The sequence below is a fragment of the Archocentrus centrarchus genome, chromosome 19, assembly GCF_007364275.1.
Source record: "Archocentrus centrarchus isolate MPI-CPG fArcCen1 chromosome 19, fArcCen1, whole genome shotgun sequence".
Lineage (NCBI taxonomy): Eukaryota > Metazoa > Chordata > Actinopteri > Cichliformes > Cichlidae > Archocentrus > Archocentrus centrarchus.
The window spans coordinates 13,137,051-13,157,570 of NC_044364.1; the positions used below are offsets into that span (position 1 = coordinate 13,137,051).

General features: G+C 42.9%; 6 non-coding genes across 6 annotated transcripts; 3 read left to right on the forward strand and 3 right to left on the reverse strand.

The window, feature by feature from the left end:
- Positions 1-1,740: 1,740 nt before the first annotated feature.
- Positions 1,741-1,812, forward strand: trnaq-uug (transfer RNA glutamine (anticodon UUG)). Its single transcript has one exon. It is a non-coding gene; the product is annotated as a tRNA-Gln (tRNA).
- A 1,801-nt stretch (positions 1,813-3,613) lies between these two features.
- trnaq-uug (transfer RNA glutamine (anticodon UUG)) lies at positions 3,614-3,685 on the reverse strand. The gene has a single exon. It is a non-coding gene; the product is annotated as a tRNA-Gln (tRNA).
- A 2,300-nt stretch (positions 3,686-5,985) lies between these two features.
- On the reverse strand, positions 5,986-6,057 carry trnaq-uug (transfer RNA glutamine (anticodon UUG)). The gene has a single exon. It is a non-coding gene; the product is annotated as a tRNA-Gln (tRNA).
- A 10,819-nt stretch (positions 6,058-16,876) lies between these two features.
- trnal-cag (transfer RNA leucine (anticodon CAG)) lies at positions 16,877-16,959 on the reverse strand. The gene has a single exon. It is a non-coding gene; the product is annotated as a tRNA-Leu (tRNA).
- A 1,368-nt stretch (positions 16,960-18,327) lies between these two features.
- Positions 18,328-18,410, forward strand: trnal-aag (transfer RNA leucine (anticodon AAG)). Its single transcript has one exon. It is a non-coding gene; the product is annotated as a tRNA-Leu (tRNA).
- Positions 18,411-20,219: 1,809 nt separating this feature from the next.
- On the forward strand, positions 20,220-20,302 carry trnal-aag (transfer RNA leucine (anticodon AAG)). Its single transcript has one exon. It is a non-coding gene; the product is annotated as a tRNA-Leu (tRNA).
- Positions 20,303-20,520: the final 218 nt, after the last annotated feature.

The following is a 20,520-nucleotide window of genomic DNA, read 5'->3' on the forward strand; positions in this document are numbered from 1 at the left end:
CCAGCTTGCTAATCCTTAGATTAGCAGGCCAAACTTCAGTTCGTCTGTTCTGTCCTAATTTACATTAATTCACTATTTTATAAACAGTAAGTAGCAGCAATTCATGAGACTCAGCTGGTTTCTCAGTTCTCAGTTTTTTAATGAAATGTTTGGACAAGTTGTCACATAATCATAGGTCACTAGTCAAGTTTTTGGTAATAATGATAATATTAATATTGATAATTAGGCCAGAGCCGACGAAGTTGGCTGACGAAGGAGCCTATTGCAGTCACTATGCAACATACCCCAGAATGCACAAAAAACCCCACTGTCGCATGGGACGCAGTCGCAGGTGACCCCTGACCTCATATGGACGTGGGTCAGGTGAAAAGGTACTGCAATTGGACTTGTTTAGAAGACAAGGATCTTTTAAAAGCACTTGCCAGCGGTTTCGTTTCAGCGACGGTTGTCAGGAGTCTTGCAAAGTTTTGCAACATTAACTGTACAACAGAAAATAAATAAATACTTTATTTGTTGATGTAGAATTATGTAGAATTTGTCAATAATACATTTCTTTATGTGTAGTGAGGTATTTTAATAGTATTTTATTGCTACTTTTGCTAAAACATTAGTTCTAAAAATGCCACCATTCATCATTGTCACTTAATACTAAATCGAAAGCTATATTTGTCATATATTTTTTAACAGTTTTTCAGCCAGGAAGGAGTGCAGCAAGAGGTTGTCAGAGTGGCGTGTTTTAATCTGGTGTAGTTTGTCTTGTTAGAGACTAACGGAAGTTTTATTTTATTTTATTCTATCTTTCGAGTTGGAGAGGTTGGTGGAGGAACATCCAAAGAAGCAGTTCAATGCTGCTATAAATTTGGACAGTGCTTTAATATTAAGGGTGTATGGTATGATGATGTATTTATGAAAGAATCAAAGCACTTCGTGTCACAGGCAAAATCACTGATACGTTATTTATGATGAACAGTGTTTACCATAGTTTTTGAGTCCTATAAGAACATAAATGATAATTTATAGTAGAACAAAAATAAAGAAGAACTAATAAGGTAAGTGACTTTGAAAAATAATGAAACTCCAAACTTTGAAATAACCTTTTTCACCATCCATTTATCCAAGGTGAGACTTTTGGGTATTGACTGTTGATTAATGTTCAATAAGACTAAAAAAAGATTATTATTATTATTTATTAAAGAAAAATTTCCATTGTGAAATTACATTCTGCAACAAGCAGTCCAAACATTTTATGACAAACTGAGAACAGCTGAGAAACTTCCACCAGATACTTTTCATCAGTCATTGATATTTACCATTTAAAAAACACCAGTGATGATCATGATGATGATGATAATGATGGATGATGATTTGGGCCTTTTTAAATCAAAATTCTGGATAACAAGCTCATGAAAACTGCCCAACTGATGCTTAGGTTCCAGTCTCTTCCTGAGACGTGGGTTCAAATCCCTCTCCTCACAAGCAGCTTCTTTAAGTTAATGAGATTCAGCTAACAAGTTAATGAAGTGCAGTACATAAGAAACACATGTATCCTAACATGTCAAAAAATCTGTTATGGAAAAATTGTTTCAATCTTTTAAATATATCAGTGTCTCCTACACAGAAGTCAAGGAGGAGTGTCCCAGTAATTCTGAAAAACATGATCTGCAGGGTGCAACCTGCTAGTATAAGATCGTCGACATTATCATTAATCTATTCTGATGGTAATGTGCTATGTCTCTGACTGGTTCCATGGTGTAATGGTTAGCACTCTGGACTTTGAATCCAGTGATCTGAGTTCAAATCTCAGTGGAACCAAAGTTTGTGCTTTAAATCTATATTCTACTCATCATTGCACTCACAGTGTATGTCCATCTACCAGTGTGGCAATCACAGCAAGTTATGTTTCCAAGTAATGATCCCCAAAACCATCTCGTGCAAATTTACTAAGTTTATATAATATTTACAGCATGTTTCAAGTGTACCGTCAAATGTCTGCTGGTGGAATATGTTTTATATGTTCAAGTTCGTAAGCAAAAACCACTGAATGAAATGCAAACTGTCGCATTCACTTTTATATGCAAGGTATTTACAGGTACTGGTCATAAAATTAGAATATCATGAGAAAGTTGATTTTTTTTTTCAGTAATTCCATTCAAAAAGTGAAACTTGTATATTATATTCATTCATTACACACAGAATGATATATTTCAAATGTTTGTTTCTTTTCATTTTGATGATTAGAACTGACAACTAATGAAAACCCCAAATTCAGTATCTCAGAAAGTTAGAATATTACTTAAGACCAATACAAAAAAAATTATTTTTAGAAATGTTGGCCAACTGAAAAGTACAAGCATGTACAGCACTCAGTGCTTAGTTGAGGCTCCTTTTGGCTGGATTATAGCAGCAATGTAATCCAGCAAACTCTGGATGGTATTACTTTGGCCTCCAGTAACACTGTGAGAAATCTTGGAGTCATTTTTGACCAGGATATGTCCTTCAATGCACATATTAAACAAATATGTAGGACCACTTTTTTGCATTTGCGCAATATTTCTAAAATTAGAAACATCCTTTCTCAGAGTGATGCTGAAAAGCTAATTCATGCATTTATTACTTCTAGGGTGGACTATTGTAATTCATTATTATCAGGCTGTCCTAAAAGCTCCCTGAAAAGCCTTCAGCTGATTTATAAATGCTGCAGCTAGAGTACTGACAGGGACTAGAAAGAGAGAGCATATTTCTCCCATATTGGCTTCTCTTCATTGGCTCCCTGTTAAATCTAGAATAGAATTCACATACAAGGTCTTGAATAATCAGGCACCATCTTATCTCAAAGACCTTATAGTCCCATATCACCCCAATAGAGCACTTCGCTCTCAGACTGCTGGCTTACTTGTGGTTCCTCGGATACTTAAGAGTAGAATGGGAGACAGAGCCTTCAGCTTTCAGGCCCCTCTTCTGTGGAACCAGCTTCCAGCTTGGATTTGGGAGACAGACACCCTCTCTATTTTTAAGATTAGGCTTAAAACTTTCCTTTATGATAAAGCTTATAGTTAGGGCTGGATCAGGTGACCCTGAACCATCCCTTAGTTATGCTGCTATAGGCCTAGTCTGCTGTGGGGTTCACATAATGCACTGTTTCTTCTCATTCACCTTATTTACTTTGTTTATACTCCACTCTGCATTTAATCATTAATTGATATTAATCTCTGGCTTTCTTCCACAGCATGTCTTTCTCTCCCCTTAGCCCAACCGGTCGCGGCAGATGACTGCCCCTCCCTGAGCCTGGTTCTGCTGGAGGTTTCTTCCTGTTAAAAGGGAGTTTTTCCTTCCCACTGTCGCCAAGTGCTGCTCATAGGGGGTCGTTTTGACTGTTGGGTTTTCTCTGTATTATTGTAGGGTCTTTACCCACAATACAAAGCGCCTTGAGGCGACAGTTTGTTGTGATTTGGCGCTATATAAATGAAATTGAATTGAATCAATGCAGCATAGCATGAAATCAAACACTCTGTGGTACTGCTCAGGTGTTATGAGAGCCCAGGTTGCCTTCAGCTCTTCCAAATTGTTGGGTCCGGCATATCGCATCTTCCTCTTCACAATATAGCATGAGCTTTGGTTCCACTGAGATTCGAACTCAGATCACTGGGTTCAAAGTCCAGAGTGCTAACCATTACACCATGGAACCACAAAGACATGCCACCATTATCAGATTCATCAGATTAGATTAATGCTAATTAATTATTTAATTAATTAATGATTGTACAAGTAGGTTGCACCCTGCAGATTGTGGTGTTCAGAATTACTGGGACACTCCTCCTTGATTTATGTGTAGGAGACACTGATATGTTTAAAAGATGGAAATAATTTTCCCATAAGAGTTTTTATTACATGTTAGGATACATGTGTTTGTTATGCACTGCACTTCATTAACTTGTGCACATTAGTCAAATCACATTAACTTAAAGAAGCTGCTTGTGAGGAGAGGGATTTGAACCCACGTCTCGGGAAGAGACTGGAAGCTGAGGAACAGTTGGGCAGTTTTCATGAGCTTGTTATCCAGAATTTTGATTTAAAAAGGCCCAAATCATAATTCAGCATCATCATCATCACTGGTGCTTTTCCAGCAATTCTGGAGTGAACTCTCAAAGTCTGGAATAGGAATTGAACCCACACTTCGAGGGGTTTAACCTTGTCTTGTTACATTTTGATTATCACTATGTTAGTGCGCATCATGGATGTTCCACTTTTCAGTCAACCTCTTATATATAACATATAAAAATGGGATGAGGACTGTTCTCCCTTTCCTACTTATAAGAAAAGTAAACACCATCAAGCACTACAGGGCATAGGCCTGCTTGAGATTGAATTGATCGTATATAGTGTCCGTCTTAATACTGATACAAAATACATTCATGACTGTGTCACTGGAAGATGAGCACTCACCACGCAGCAAGCATAAAGATCAGGACTGTAGGTCACAATTTTAGAGCATGCACTGCCACAAATGCAGGTTCCATTATGAACTCAGATCACTGGATTCAAAGGCCAGAGTGTTAACTGTTTAACCATGGAACCACCTTTCATGTACATGTACTTGCTTCACTCAAGAAACTACATAGAACATTATCGTGGCAGCCCAAATAACATAAGGAAGTTTTTCCAAAGCATGGCTCAGTGGTAAAAGAGGCAGGGTGCTACACTGGCCCACCTGCAGTCCAGATCTGTCATTTCAAAGTTAACACTGACACCAACACACACTGAAATTTTGCTTTCTCATTATTCATATACAAACTAAGAGCCATCTGCTCATAAATAGACTGCAAGTATTTCAAACACTACACCAACAATCCTTATTCTGTTTGAATGTTTTCACACAAACATTTCTCAACCTCATCAATTGTAGGTCCCACTGAGACTTGAACTCAGATTCCTGGAGTCAAAGGACAGAGTGCTGCCCATTACACCATAGGACCCCTCCATTGTGTTTGAAAATGGCTTGTTCTTGATGATTTTGCATGTGGCCTGAAAATGATACTAAGTTAGTATTGGTGTCCACTGTGTGCTGGCATGATTTGGTGTCTAGGTCCATGATAGTTCAGCAAAAAAAAAAAAAGTTCATTATTCTTGGTTAGGGTTTTCATTGGATTTATAAATGTTACTGCAAGCAGACCATCCAAAAACTACAAATCATAAAGACTCTCAGATTTACTGTGAAACACATCTCCTAGATTTCCATTGTAGGATGCACTGATATTTATGCATCTCCTAATAACACTTGCTGTATGCAAACCTTTTATTTGTACATAAGGCATTACTGCTTGTGGATTTTATCAGCATTGTACATGTGGTCTATTTCACAATTAACTATTATAACTACTTGGGTTTACAAGTATGAAGTTCAAGAATTCAGGAGTGTGATTGAAAGGAAAACTGCAACCTGAGCACAATACCTTCTCAGCCATCCTGCCCAGTCACTGGTTCAATTTCATGAAATTAGCTGTCTGAATAAACTGACTATTGAGATTCAAAGGGGAGCATGTGGGGCTGCCACACTGGTTGTTAGGAAACTGGTATTTTACCATGTGTGGGGTGAATGCAAGCAATTAGAAATTACTGTGGTAGACACCAGCACGACAGTCTAAGCTTTTCGTTAATGATGTCACCAGTGTGCGCCCACCGCTCCTCTGTAGAGAGCGCGGGAGAAACGTTTGGCAGACGGACATTTGGCTTGAGGCGGACCTCTAATTTTCTTTCCTTAAATCTTTGTATTGTCACGGGTTGTATGAGCACTGCTCGTTTTCATGTATAATAATGCAGCAGCCATTCAACCGGGCTTTACAAGGTTGATGAAGAATACATCTATTAAAGGATAACACTGTGGAATTCCCAGTACCAGTGTGGTTGTGCATTTTTGGCTGCCTGATAAGTACGTCTGCCGCCTCCTCTTCACCACTGAACACAACACCTAAAAAAAAAAAAAAAAAAGGGTCCCACTGAGATTTGAACTCAGATCACTGGAGTCAAAGTCAAGAGTGCTAACCATTACACCATGGGACCCTTTTGTGCAACAAATCTCTGAAATGTTAAACTGGATCCATACATTAAAGGCTATTGTTTCATAGCCTAGTAAAGGAGACATGGAAATGTCAATAATTTGAAATGAATTTTATTGATTTGATAGACAGTTTTACTGTGTTTTTGTTGTTCATCTAGTAGCTGACTTCGGATTAGTATCAAGCCAAACAATATTTATATATTAAATGAATTGTATATCAAAGTGAATGCATTTAGTAACTTTTTTGGTCATCATTACTTGGAAGCATAACTTGCTGTGACTGTCACACGGACATCATGTTTTTCAGAATTACTAGGACACTCCTCCTTGATTTCTGTGTCGGAGACACTGATATATTCAAAAGATGGAAACAGCTTTTCTGTAAGAGCTTTTATTACATGTTAGGATACATGTGATTTTTATGCACTGGACCTGATGGGGTAAATGCAAGAGATAGAAGTTCAATTTCAACTGAAAGGAAGATGTCACTGAGCTTTGAATTCAGATCAATGGATTCAAATTCCAGAGTTCTAAACATTACACCATGGGACCTCTGCTGTGTGTTACAGCTCTGAAATGTTAAACTGGATCTATTTATACATTAAAGGCTAGTGTCTCATAGCCTAATTACGGAGACATGGAAATGTCATTAGTTTGCCGCATTCCAAATTGAAATAAATTTTATTAATTTAATAGAAAGTTTTGGTGTGTTTCTATGTTGCACCTGAAACATGCTGTAAATAAAAGCAACATTGTTTTGAACATCTTTACAACAACAGATGGAAGTATGACTGTCACACTGTTGAATGGACATACTGTTGGATATTTTTATCACTCTGATATTGGTATTTTACTATATCATTTATTAGTACCTATATTATTCACACACACTGAATTAATGGTCACATTATATATTATTTGTCACCTTTATTGTCACTCACACACTGGAACACTGCATGCTTTAGGTGAGTGGAAAGGACTGAGGCCTGCTCAGCCCAGGGCCTTGGGTTTTTTCCACTAGTAGAACTGCACTCATTCATATTTAGAGGCTCACCTTTGTACACAGTGCATTTTTGACACTGTATTGCCAGTGTGAAGGTCAAGTAGCTGGGAGTTGTGTGTCCCGAAAGGGGGTTTGAAGTCCCACCTGAGCTGATTTAATAATGTAAGGGAGTACTAAGATAAGACCACCCTAAAAGTGTTTCTAGTAATGTGAAAATATGGATAGAAGGGCGGGGGAGTGCTCCGGTGGGAGGTATTTTCACGTGGGAAAGTTGCTTGTTTTGACAGCCCCCAGAGAACAGTCATGGAGCCACTGCATGAGGATCGAACTAGTATGGTTCATAGTGGATTGGGAGCATCCTTCTATGCCCACTGACCCTGATAACAGCAGGGGGAGGTGTGAGTTTGGGCAATAAAAGGCAGTGGTAAAGTTAGGAGGGAGGCTCTTTTTGCTCTTCCTCTATCACCTTTGCAGCTGCTCCAAGGCACTCACTCCCGGGAGGACTTTTTGCTTTCTTGTACTCTTTTAAACTCTGGACTTCTACTTCTTCTTTCACCCCATTTTACTCACTTTTCTCTCTCACTACTTTCTTCCACTCTTTTGTACTTTACTTCTCCCTTCTTACTTTTTAACTTCACTCACTAACGGTCCTTTCCTCTCTTTCTACTCTTTTTGTTCCTGCATCTTTCTCTGTCTCTGTGTGTGTGTATTTCTCAGTCTTAACTATGTTACTGTCTGTGTTTTGGTGTTTGTCTGTGTTTTGTGTAACTAAGATGCCTAATAAACAGCCTGCACCGGAACCTGCTCATCCCAGTGATTTACTGGAAACTTTGGATTTAATGGGGTTTGAATTTTCGGCCAAAAGGAACATGGAGACCCTTAAAAATGTTACCAACAATACACTGTGAGGGCCATGATGTTTACAGCATGAGCGTTGGTTCCACTAAGATTTGAACTCAGATAGCTGGATTGGATTCAAAGTCTAGAGTGTGTTTGGGATTATTTTTTACTCATTGAATAAAGGACAAATGTTTAAAATTAAACTCCAGCAAGTTAATTAATACACAGTGGATCAACCAAATAATAAACAATTAAATAATACATTAGACAGAGAGCAATAGATAGAAAGTGCTGACTAACTTTTCTGTCTCAGTGCATCTTATCTTGGAGGTTCAGCCACAAGTGATTTCCGATGTTTCTATGTGCTTTTATGTATAATGTCTTTGCTTATATTGGTGAATAGGGTGCAGTTAGTATGATTTATGAAGGGCTTATATATAAAATTAAGAAATTACCTGTTTTTCAAGTACATTTATGACTCATTATTATACATTATAATAAATCCAGTCCTCTTTGGTCACTTAAAATATCTTTATAGAGTGTAATGTTATATTTGTTGGGTTTTCTGCTGCCCTCTTGGCCAGATTTCACTTTAATAAGACATTTTTAAGATAAATTACAGTTTTTACCCTGATAAATAAAGACTATATAAAAGTCACTGCCAAAAACTGATTGCAGCTTCTACCGTGTAACAGAAATGCTGTTTCTCGCTCAAAATGACTTGATATCATTCACGTGAGATATGTTTGACATATTTCCCACAGATTATAGATCAGCAAGTAATTTACAACAGTTTAAATACAGGCAATCATTTTCTGGCAATCACTTTTTTTCAGACGATCACTTTTTGGCACAACACCGGGTTTAGAGCAAATTTGCGCAACTGTGCGTTCGATTGGATGTTCCTAACTTGTCCCGTCCTGTCACAAAATTAAATCAGTTCTGATTGGATTTCGTCCCTGCCAAGCATTTTCATCTCATTTTCATTCATTTACGAAAGTGTCGGTTAATTTCGTTGTCATTTTTATCCTTTTAGGTAGTTTTTATTTAGTTATCTCATTTTCGTCATGAAAAAAGGGCCGTTGACGAAAACTATGAAGAAAATATTTCATCAACAGAATTAACTCTGCTGGGCTGTTGTGTTTGTAGCCCCTCCTGATGAAAAAAGAGCTCTTAGAGCCGAAACGTTCGCGACCGACCATCACTGCCTGCACCTGTGGCCGCGCGAGCGCTCCCTATGGCCACCCCGCCCCTGGTGGCAGTATAAAAATGTTATGGTTGGAGAGCTACATGGGCTCGGAGAGAGAGAGAGAGCGCACAGTCTTTCTGAGTCTCACACATGCATGTGTGATTTTTCTGATTCTTTAATATGAGCACACACCCCCCAAGGCTGTGTGCTCAGCCCTCTGCTGTACTCACTGTACACCCATGACTGCGAGGCCACGTCAGAGTCCAACGTCATCATCAAGTTTGCTGACGACACTGCTGTTGTGGGACTAATCTCTCACAATGAGGAGACAGCCTACAGGAGAGAGGTCTCCCGCCTGGAGAACTGGTGCCAGGAGAACCACCTCCTGCTCAACGTCAGCAAAACAAAGGAACTGATCGTGGACTTCAGCAGGAAGCAGCAGAGGGACTACCATCCACTTGTCATCAGTGGTGCTGAGGTGGAAAGAGTGGACACTTTCAAATACCTGGGAGTGACCATCTCACAGGACCTGTCCTGGACTCATCACATAAACATCACTGTGAAGAAGGCCAGACAGCGTCTCTACCTCCTCGGGCGGCTGAGAGACTTCAAGCTCCCACTCAAGGTGCTCAGGAACTTTTACACCTGCACCATCGAGAGCATCATGCGTGGGAGCATCACCACCTGGATGGGAAACTGCACCAAGCAGGACTTCATGGCCCTAAAAAGGGTGGTTCGTTCAGCTGAACGGACCATCAGAACCACCCTCCCCAACCTGCAGGACATTTACACCAAGCAGTGCAGGCTGAGGGCCATGAAGATCCTAAAACAGCCCAGCCACCCCGGACACTCTCTCTTCTCCCTGCTCCCATCAGGCCGGCGTTACCGCTGCCTGAGGGCTAAGACTGAAAGGTTGAAGAAGAGTTTTTTCCCACAAGCCATCCGTCTGCTCAACTCTGAGCCCTAACTGGACCATTATTGCACAATGTAAATATTATAATTTATAAAAGTGTGTATAGTGTATAGTATATAGAGTATAGTGTATAGTGTGAATTACTTTTTTTTATTTTTATTCTTCTTATTTATATGTGTGTGTATATAAGGTTGCAGGTACAAAATACATTTCACTGTGCATTGTACTGTGTATAACTGTGCATGTGACAAATAAACACTATCTTAATCTTAATCTTAAATATATTAATTGCTTACTTTTTTAATTAATGTTTCATAATGTTCATAATGGCATAATGTTTCCTCCGTTCTCCGACATTTCCTTTGATTCTCCTCGATTATTTAACTGTTTAACACTACTAAATGACATGATATATATGTAAAGACAGAACAAGCAACAGCAACAAGAAAGCTAAAACTGGATCATGTTTGAGCTCAAGGTCATGTAAATATTAAGAGCTGGTGAATTTGATTTAAATAAATATAATAAAGTCCTTTGCAGCTCATAACTAGTCTTAACTTTGACAGATCAAACAGTGTGATGAAGCTAAGCTGCAGTATATGCCGAATTTTTTTCGTGCCCCCGTCACGTTTATTTTTTCCCCTTTTCTTTTGAACTAGAAGCTCAGAAGCTGAATTATGCCTTTAATTGCGATATTTAACCGCCACTTTTCCTTTTGACGTGAATTTCTCCTTGTTTAGATTACATTTCGTGACTGTCGCACGAACTGCCGTGAGACCGGGTTGGTAATTGCTACACTGGAGGACAGTTTGTGTTTCACTGCAGAAATGAAGGAAATGTGTGTATGAAATATTTATAAAGATAGTTTATAAAACATAAAGACTATCAAGCCGAATTGTAATAAAGGCATGACTTACTGTTTCAAACTGTTGTTTTAAAAGAATTAGTCTAATCTTTGCCAGTTGCCTGAGATAATAAAAGCAGGATTTAACCACCGCCCTAACCTGGCGATCTAATTTAAGATCACTGTCAATTATAAAACCCAAATTTGAAATGGCCTGCTTTAAATAAGACGCCAAGGGCCTCACACCGCACAACACCGGCAGCCGCTGCATTTCTGGCCGACATGGCTGGAGCCGGAGCCTGTACACTGAGGGTTGGGAGTCCAATACATGGATGAAGCAGTCGACTCCTACCAGATTGTGCTGTTTTAGGGCAGGCTAGGGGCACAAAACGAGAAAAAATATTCTACAGTCGCCTTAATTATTCCTATTGAAGATTAAAAATCAGGCGGAGGGCACAGAAACGTGCACAACGGTACCAGAGCGAAGCGCAATTAGGGCAAAGTGGAGAAACCAGGAGGGAAAAGAAGGAGACGGAGCAGAATCCTCCTCCTGCCGCTTCACAACCAGAATCACCTCCTCTCGCGTCGCCGATCTCCTGTCAAAATGGCGGATTGGTCAAATTATCGCGGTGGACTTAATTTCAAAAAACTCTTTAAGAAATTTTGAGCAGTCAGTGGTATATCCCAGATTAATCCCAAAGGCGTGGCCAAAACAGGAGATTATCCACGGAGATCTTCACCACCATGTGCGGCAGGTGCAGAGCCGGAAAAAAATAATAATAATAAAAAAAATAAATAAATAAATATATATATATATATATAAAATGTAATACCACAAAAATAAATGTGCTGAAAAAGTAAATTCCTCACATTGTTATTATAATTATCATTGTTGGGATTGTTGCAGAGAAAACAATTCCATATATATGTTGTTGTTTCCATGTGTAGAATGGTCGGAGCTAAAATGGACATTCTAGAATGCTGCCTTTGTTCGTAGCAGTAACAATCTCTCCGCAATAAAAAGTGCTGACCAGAGTTGTTTTGAAGTAGAATGACGTCATCGCCCATCAAAGCGCTGGATACAGACGTTGCGGGAGTTGTGGCACCAGAGGGCATAGATAGACCAAAGTTTTTGCAAATCATTCAGCCAACAAACAAACGAGAAAACAGTCTCAGAAGAAACTGATAAAAGACGAATCACTGTACGTGTCAGTGAGGAGCGAAAAAACTGAGTCTGAGGAGCTTCAGGCTGAGGATGAGAAATGTGGGACTGCTGCTGACAGCCAGTTAAACATTACACCTGCGGAGCAGAGCAGGAAACGTTTTGAAATCCCAGATGAGGTATTTCAGAAACTAAAGGATAGTGAGGCGGCTCTGAAGCTGAGGAATAAGCACATTAGGAATAAGGTAAGTGGGCTTGAATTTCTGTTAAGACTAAATGAAACAGAGAATGAAAAATTGTTGGCAGAGATTGGCCCTCTTGAGGAAAATGAGAAAATCTTAACTCAAAAAAACAAGAGTCTCACTGCTGAACTCGCCAGTCTCCAAAGCCTTACTCAGAAAAAACATGAGGAGATCAGACATTTGAAAGAAATAAAAAATGAGCTTGACTGGCAGGTGGATGAGGCTGTATATGAAAAAGAGGCCCAAGTGGCATTTTTGACTGCAAAAATGGAGGGAGAGATTAAAACATTTCAGACGAAGCTGCATAATTTTCAGGAAAAAGAAGATTTTCTTCTTGATCAAAACAGCCACGTTGTTGCTGAGCTGATCCAGGTGGAGAGCCAGAGAGACAAACTAAAGAAAGAGCTCAGGAAACCTGCACAAGCTCTTAAATGCCAAATAGGAGAGGCTGAATTTCAAATCATAAAGCATGAAGATAAAATAAAATTGAACAGGATAATTGCGGACAAGCAGGACCAAATAGATGATCTTCAGAAAGACAGAAAAATTAGGAGACAGCTAACCCAAGATGAGCTGAGTTTGCTCCAGGAGGAAAAGATATTGGCTGACGGTGAAGAAATGATGAATCCTGTTGAAGAAATGCCTCCTACCAGTGGTTCGTGGTTTCCCAGGGCAAAATGCGTACTTAAAGTAGGTTTGGCTCTTGCTGTGGGGGGCTGTCTAATCTCTTCAGCTTTCTGCGCCATCTCAGCATTGTAGAGCTACAATGCATGTGTGTTTTTTCCTTCCCACCGTTGCCTTGTGCTTGCTCATAAGGGATTACTTGATTGTTGGGGCACAATACCAGTCAAAAAATTCACACATTCTTTCTGTAGCTTAAAATAAAGCTACAGAAATAGTAAATATCCTTAAGCTTATCAGTTTCTTTATCTTCCCTTATGGAAGCAACTGTTCCATAAGCAACTTACTGCAATTCAGATGTTTGGTTCAGTTCATAATGGAGTTTTATTTTGTAAAGCTACTTTACGTATTTCAGTGACTTTTATTTTTTAACTCTTTTTAAGCATTCACTTGCAATGCCGCGTGCAACTGAATGCTTGCTACCAGGGTATCCCTCTGATGTTTGTGAAGTGAAAACATTTGTTTCTTCCACAAGTTGAAATAATCCTCATCTCACACTTCACCATCAAAATGATCCATAAATAAGGAATAGCACCCATCGGTCAGCACACAGTGACCAACCCTGGCCCGAGAAGCTCTTTGGATCTGCACACACGATCGTGGCCACGCACCGGTGTGTCAGGATGGCCGAGCGGTCTAAGGCGCTGCAGATCAGACAAGATGGCGCCGGTGAGGTCAGCAGCCGTCGTACCTGCTCCTACGCTTTGTTTGTATATATTAGGTTTAGCTCTAATTTTGGACTTTATAATTCCGCCTGCTCTGTGTCATATCACGTATGACAGACAGACTCTTTTTAATATCAGAATACAGCACTCTGGCTGTATTCTGACACCTTTTTCTCCCGACCCGACTTGGCCTCGGGAGATCCAGCGTTTCCAGTGGGCCAGCTCAAACAAAGGACGCGGAGCACCCAGGTCACGGACAAGGCCCCGAGGGAAAAGAGCCGGCGTAAGAGAGAGGCTGAGGTGCAGAGCGCACCAAACGCCACTGCCGAGCATCCTGTTGGCTAATGTCCAGTCACTGGATAACAAGCTGGACGAACTCAGGGCCAGGATACAGTTTCAGAGGGACATAAGGGACTGCAACATCATCTGTCTCACGGAGACATGGCTGACTCCCCTCATACCGGACCACGCCGTACAGCCGTCGGAGTTCTTCAGTGTTCATCGCACGGACAGAACGAGTGAGTCTGGAAAATCAAGAGGAGGAGGTGTGTGCCTAATGATTAATAACAACTGGTGTGACAGTAGGAATGTTGTCCTTCTGAAACAATCATGTTCACCTAACCTGGAGCTCCTAACCCTGAAATGCCGTCCCCACTACCTGCCCCGCGAGTTTACTTCGGTCATCTTCAGCGCCGTCTATATTCCACCTCAGGCGGACACAAACACTGCACTATCCGAGCTACATGAGGCTATTTCCACCTATCAGGCTAACCAGCGTGATGCGGCTCTCATCGTAGCCGGGGACTTTAACAGTGCAAACTTGAAAAAGGTGATACCGGAATTGATTCAACACATCGACTGCCCCACCAGAGGAGAGAGGACCCTAGACCACTGCTACTCTCCATTCAAAGATGGCTACAAAGCAAAGCCTCTTCCGCCTTTTGGGAAGTCTGACCACACCTCTGTGCTTCTCATGCCGAAATACAAACAACGGCTCAGGCAGGAACCCCCTGCTGTGAGAGAAGTGACACGGTGGTCTGATCAAACAGAGGCCGCTCTGCAGGGTGCGTTGGATTCAACCGACTGGGACATGTTTCGCAGCAGCGCGGGCGGAGACATCGAGGAGTTTACGGAAACTGTTGTGGGATTTATTGGGAAAGTTGTTGAAGACACTTCACTTAGGAGGACCATCAGGACTTTTCCCAATCAGAAGCCGTGGGTGGATAAATCTGTCCGCGACGCCCTGAGGTCCCGCACCATTGCCTACAACTCCGGCCTCGCCTCTGGGAACATGGAGGACTACAAGGTTGCATCATACAACGTCCGCAGAGCGGTGAAAGAGGCAAAACATCGCTACGGCCGCAGACTGGAACAGCAACTACAACAGTCTGACCCCAGGGGACTGTGGCAGGGACTACGCACCATCACGGACTACAAAGCACCACACACACCGGTGAATGCCGACGCTTCTCTGGCTGATGAACTCAACATCTTCTTTGCGCGCTTTGAGTCGGGAAGCCGACAGCCCGCTGCGCTCCCGGCCGGAGGGGCGGAGACACTCACTGTGACGGAGCGCGACGTGAGGAGGGCGTTTAGACGTGTAAACACCAGGAAAGCGGCTGGACCAGACGGTATTAGCGGACGTGTCCTTAAGACCTGCGCTGACCAGCTGGCACCTGTGTTTACAGTGATATTCAACCTCTCACTGAAACTGTGTGTGATTCCCACCTGCTTTAAAAAGTCCATCATAGTCCCTGTCCCAAAGAAACCACACCCCAGCAGCCCCAATGACTTCAGGCCCATAGCACTCACCTCTGTGGTGATGAAGTGTTTTGAGAGACTCATCAAGACATTCATCACCTCCTCACTGCCCACCACCCTCGACCCACTACAGTTTGCATACCGGCCAGACAGATCCACAGATGACGCCATATCCTTCCTCCTCCACAAGACCCTTTCACACATAGACACTGGTAAGGGGAACTATGTGAGAGTGCTGTTTGTAGATTACAGCTCAGCATTCAACACCATAGTTCCCTCCAGGCTGGTCTCTAAAATGCTGGACCTGGGCCTGGGCCCATCCCTGTGCAGGTGGGTTCACAGCTTCCTGACCAGCAACCACAGGTGGTACGAGTGGGTCACCTCACCTCATCCTCCCTCACCCTCAACACTGGATCCCCCCAAGGCTGTGTGCTCAGCCCTCTGCTGTATCTCACTGTACACCCATGACTGCGAGGGCCACGTCAGAGTCCAACGTCATCATCAAGTTTGCTGACGACACTGCTGTTGTGGGACTAATCTCTCACAATGAGGAGACAGCCTACAGGAGAGAGGTCTCCCGCCTGGAGAACTGGTGCCAGGAGAACCACCTCCTGCTCAACGTCAGCAAAACAAAGGAACTGATCGTGGACTTCAGCAGGAAGCAGCAGAGGGACTACCATCCACTTGTCATCAGTGGTGCTGAGGTGGAAAGAGTGGACACCTTCAAATACCTGGGAGTGACCATCTCACAGGACCTGTCCTGGACTCATCACATAAACATCACTGTGAAGAAGGCCAGACAGCGTCTCTACCTCCTCAGGCGGCTGAGAGACTTCAAGCTCCCACTCAAGGTACTCAGGAACTTTTACACCTGCACCATTGAGAGCATCAATGCGTGGGAGCATCACCACCTGGATGGGAAACTGCACCAAGCAGGACTTCATGGCCCTAAAAAGGGTGGTTCGTTCAGCTGAACGGATCATCAGAACCACCCTCCCAACCTGCAGGACATTTACACCAAGCAGTGCAGGCTGAGGGCCATGAAGATCCTAAAACAGCCCAGCCACCCCGGACACTCTCTCTTCTCCCTGCTCCCATCAGGCCGGCGTTACCGCTGCCTGAGGCTAAGACTGAAAGGTTGAAGAGAATTTTTACCCACAAGCCATCCGTCTGCTCAACTCTGAGCCTAACTGGACCATTATTGCACAGTGTAAATATCATAATTTAAAAAGTGTGTATAGTGTATAGTATATAGAGTATAGTGTGAATTACTTTTTTTTTTATTTTATTTTTTTTATTTTTATTAGTGATACCAGTGATAAATGGAAGTTGTACTAGCTGCCTGCTACCACATAACGATCAAAGCTACATCAACTAAGGAGCTGTGACAGGGTGAAATGCGACACCCAACAGACTCATACTTGACTGTAACGAGACCTTGAGCTGGACACTGCAATTGTTTTCTTTGGAACATGGGGATCTTTTAAAAGCACTTCCCAAAGGTGTCGTTTTGGCAACTGTTGTCAGGAGTGGGATTTGAACCCACGCCTCCAGGGGAGACTGCGACCTGAACGCAGCGCCTTAGACCGCTCGGCCATCCTGACTCCATCAGGTCAAAATTTTGCAAACATTAATTGTACAACAGAGCTGACTATTGGAACTGACGCGTGCATGTGCGCGTTGGACAAAACATATGCAATAAGATCGAATGACGTTTGTGCCTTCTACAGGAGGTTGGGGATCTAGTTCCTTCTAGGCTCCCCACACACTGGAAAGTGATCAGTTCTCTAAGGATCCATGCAGCAGCCCCCTGTGAACCTTTGATGGCTTTTGGGGGCCGAGCGACCCAAGGCACTGCAATCCAAGCACTGCGATTAGGTCGCAGTCTCTCATAGAGGCCTGGGTTCGAATCCCACTCCTGACAGTGCCTGTATTCTTCGCACAATTGCTATCATGCTAGTTTGTGTGAGTTGTGCCACTAAAAAAGCAACTTTAAAAAAGGGCAGGAGTTACCTGTGTGTGCCCAGTGTCAGGATGCACCTTTTGCAAACTAACCATCATAGCTGTGATTGCTCCCTCTCGCCACATAATTGTTAAACTTTGCTAAACACTCACAAGACTGGTAAACCGCGAAAAGCACCGTAAACAAATCCTAACAAAATCCACCAGAGTGCCGAGATTACAGCTCAAAGGTTAGGAACTGCTTTATGGCAGTGCTTTTGAAACTGTGGCGCGCAAGGTCATGTGGAACAAATGTTGAGCTTTGGATAATTCCTACAGCGGAACAAAGACCTTACATTAACACAGTCACTAGCAAAACTCTCAAGGGTCAAGGTGGCACCACAGAGAACCGCTGGTGTATGGTTGGAAGTTGGAATATATGTTGCCTCGGTGATTAAGGGTTTGAGCTTGCCTTTCAAACATGAGAAATGTTGCCTGAATCTGATGTTCCTCAGGACAGCAAAGTGTCTGTGACAGTGGCTTCTGTCTCCTGCTTTATAACGGCTTAAGGCCTTACCTTGTTGTTGTCTCTTTCAGAGCCTAGCCGTCCACGTGTGTTCTCCCCTCGTTAATTAAACTAGCTTTGATCTAAAATGGGACAATAACATTTAATGTTTAAATGCACCCAGCTGAAAGTCTCTGAGCTCTACTGTGAGGCCAACATGCTAGAAGTAAACAGCAGCACCGAGAGCGCTCTCGGGTGGCACTCATTTTGCGCAGGTCTGAGTCACGGCCAGCTAATGCAAAGAAAACCTGGCTGTGTTGAGCTTGCTACCAGGGTATCCCTCTGATGTTTGTGAAGTGAAAACATTTGTTTTCTTCCACAAGTTGAAATAATCCCTCATCTCACACTTCACCATCAAAATGATCCAAAAATAAGGAATAGCACCCATCGGTCAGCACACAGTGACCAACCCTGGCCCGAGAAGCTCTTTGGATCCGCACACACGATCGTGGCCACGCGTCGGTGTGTCAGGATGGCCGAGCGGTCTAAGGCGCTGCGTTAAGGTCGCAGTCTCCTCTGGAGGCGTGGGTTCAACTCCCACTCCTGACAGCAGCTATCGCCATTGCGTGCAACTGCACGCAGGGGACTCGTTCCTTGAAAACAAACGAAAAATGCACTTGGCCTGCTGGTTGTGGCCTGACTCTTTTTCAGCAGCTCTGAGCAGAACCACATGTATGGAACCGCAAAACGAGTGATAAATGGAAGTGTACTAGCTGCCTGCTACCACATAATGATCAAAGCTGCATCAACTAAGGAGCTGTGAGAGGGTGAAATGCGACACCCAACAGAATCACACCTGGCTTGGCACTTGACTGTAACGAGACCTTGAGCTGGACACTGCAATTGGATTTCTTTGGAACATGGGGATCATCTAAAAGCACTTCCCAATGGTGTCGTTTTGGCAACTGTTGTCAGGAGTGGGATTTGAACCCACGCCTCCAGGGGAGACTGCAACCTGAACGCAGCGCCTTAGACCGCTCGGCCATCCTGACTCCATCAGGTCAAAATTTTGCAACATTAATTGTACAACAGAGCTGACTATTGGAACTGACGCGTGCATGTGCGCGTTGGACAAAACATATGCAATAAGATCGAATGACGTTTGTGCCTTCTACAGGAGGTTGGGGATCTAGTTCCTTCTAGGCTCCCCACACACTGGAAAGTGATCAGTTCTCTAAGGATCCATGGCAGCAGCCCCCTGTGAACCTTTGATGGCTTTGGGGGCCGAGCGATCCAAGGCACTGCAATCCAAGGCACTGCGATTAGGTCGCAGTCTCTCATAGAGGCCTGGGTTCGAATCCCACTCCTGACAGTGCCTGTATTCTTCGCACAATTGCTATCATGCTAGTTTTGTGTGAGTTGTGCCACTAAAAAAGCAACTTTAAAAAAGGGCAGGAGTACCTGTGTGTGCCCAGTGTCAGGATGCACCTTTGCAACTAACCAACATAGCTGTGATTGCTCCCTCTCGCCACATAATTGTTAAACTTTGCTAAACACTCACAAGACTGGTAAACCGCGAAAAGCACCGTAAGCAATCCTAACAAAATCCACCAGAGTGCCGAGATTACAGCTCAAAGGTTAGGAACTGCTTTATGGCAGTGCTTTTGAAACTGTGGTGCGCAAGGTCATGTGGAACAAATGTTGAGCTTTGGATAAATTCCTACAGCGGAACAAAGACCTTACATTAACACAGTCACTAGAAAAACTCTCAAGGGTCAAGGTGGCACCACAGAGAACCGCTGGTGTATGGTTGGAAGTTGGAATATATGTTGCCTCGGTGATTAAGGGTTTTGAGCTTGCCTTTCAAACATGAGAAATGTTGCTGAATCTGATGTTCCTCAGGACAGCAAAGTGTCTGTGACAGTGCTTCTGTCTCCTGCTTTTATAACGGCTTAAGGCCTTACCTTGTTGTTGTCTCTTTCAGAGCCTAGCCGTCCACGTGTGTTCTCCCCTCGTTAATTAAACTAGCTTTGATCTAAAATGGGACAATAACATTTAATGTTTAAATGCACCCAGCTGAAAGTCTCTGAGCTCTACTGTGAGGCCAACATGCTAGAAGTAAACAGCAGCACCGAGAGCGCTCTCGGGTGGCACTCATTTTGCGCAGAGTCTGAGTCACGGCCAGCTAATGCAAAGAAAACCTGGCTGTGTTGAGCTTGCTACCAGGGTATCCCTCTGATGTTTGTGAAGTGAAAACATTTGTTTTCTTCCACAAGTTGAAATAATCCTCATCTCACACTTCACCATCAAAATGATCCAAAAATAAGGAATAGCACCCATCGGTCAGCACACAGTGACCAACCCTGGCCCGAGAAGCTCTTTGGATCCGCACACACGATCGTGGCCACGCGTCGGTGTGTCAGGATGGCCTAGCGGTCTAAGGCGCTGCGTTAAGGTAGCAGTCTTCTCTGGAGGCGTGGGTTCAAATCCCACTCCTGACAGCAGCTATCGCCATTGCGTGCAACTGAACGCAGGGGTCTCGTTCCTTGAAAACAAACAATAAATGCACTTGTCCTGCTGGTTGTGGCCTGACTCTTTTTCAGCAGCTCTGAGCAGAACCACATGTATGGAACCACAAAACGAGTGATAAATGGAAGTTGTACTAGCTGCCTGCTACCACATAATGATCAAAGCTGCATCAATTAAGGAGCTGTGAGAG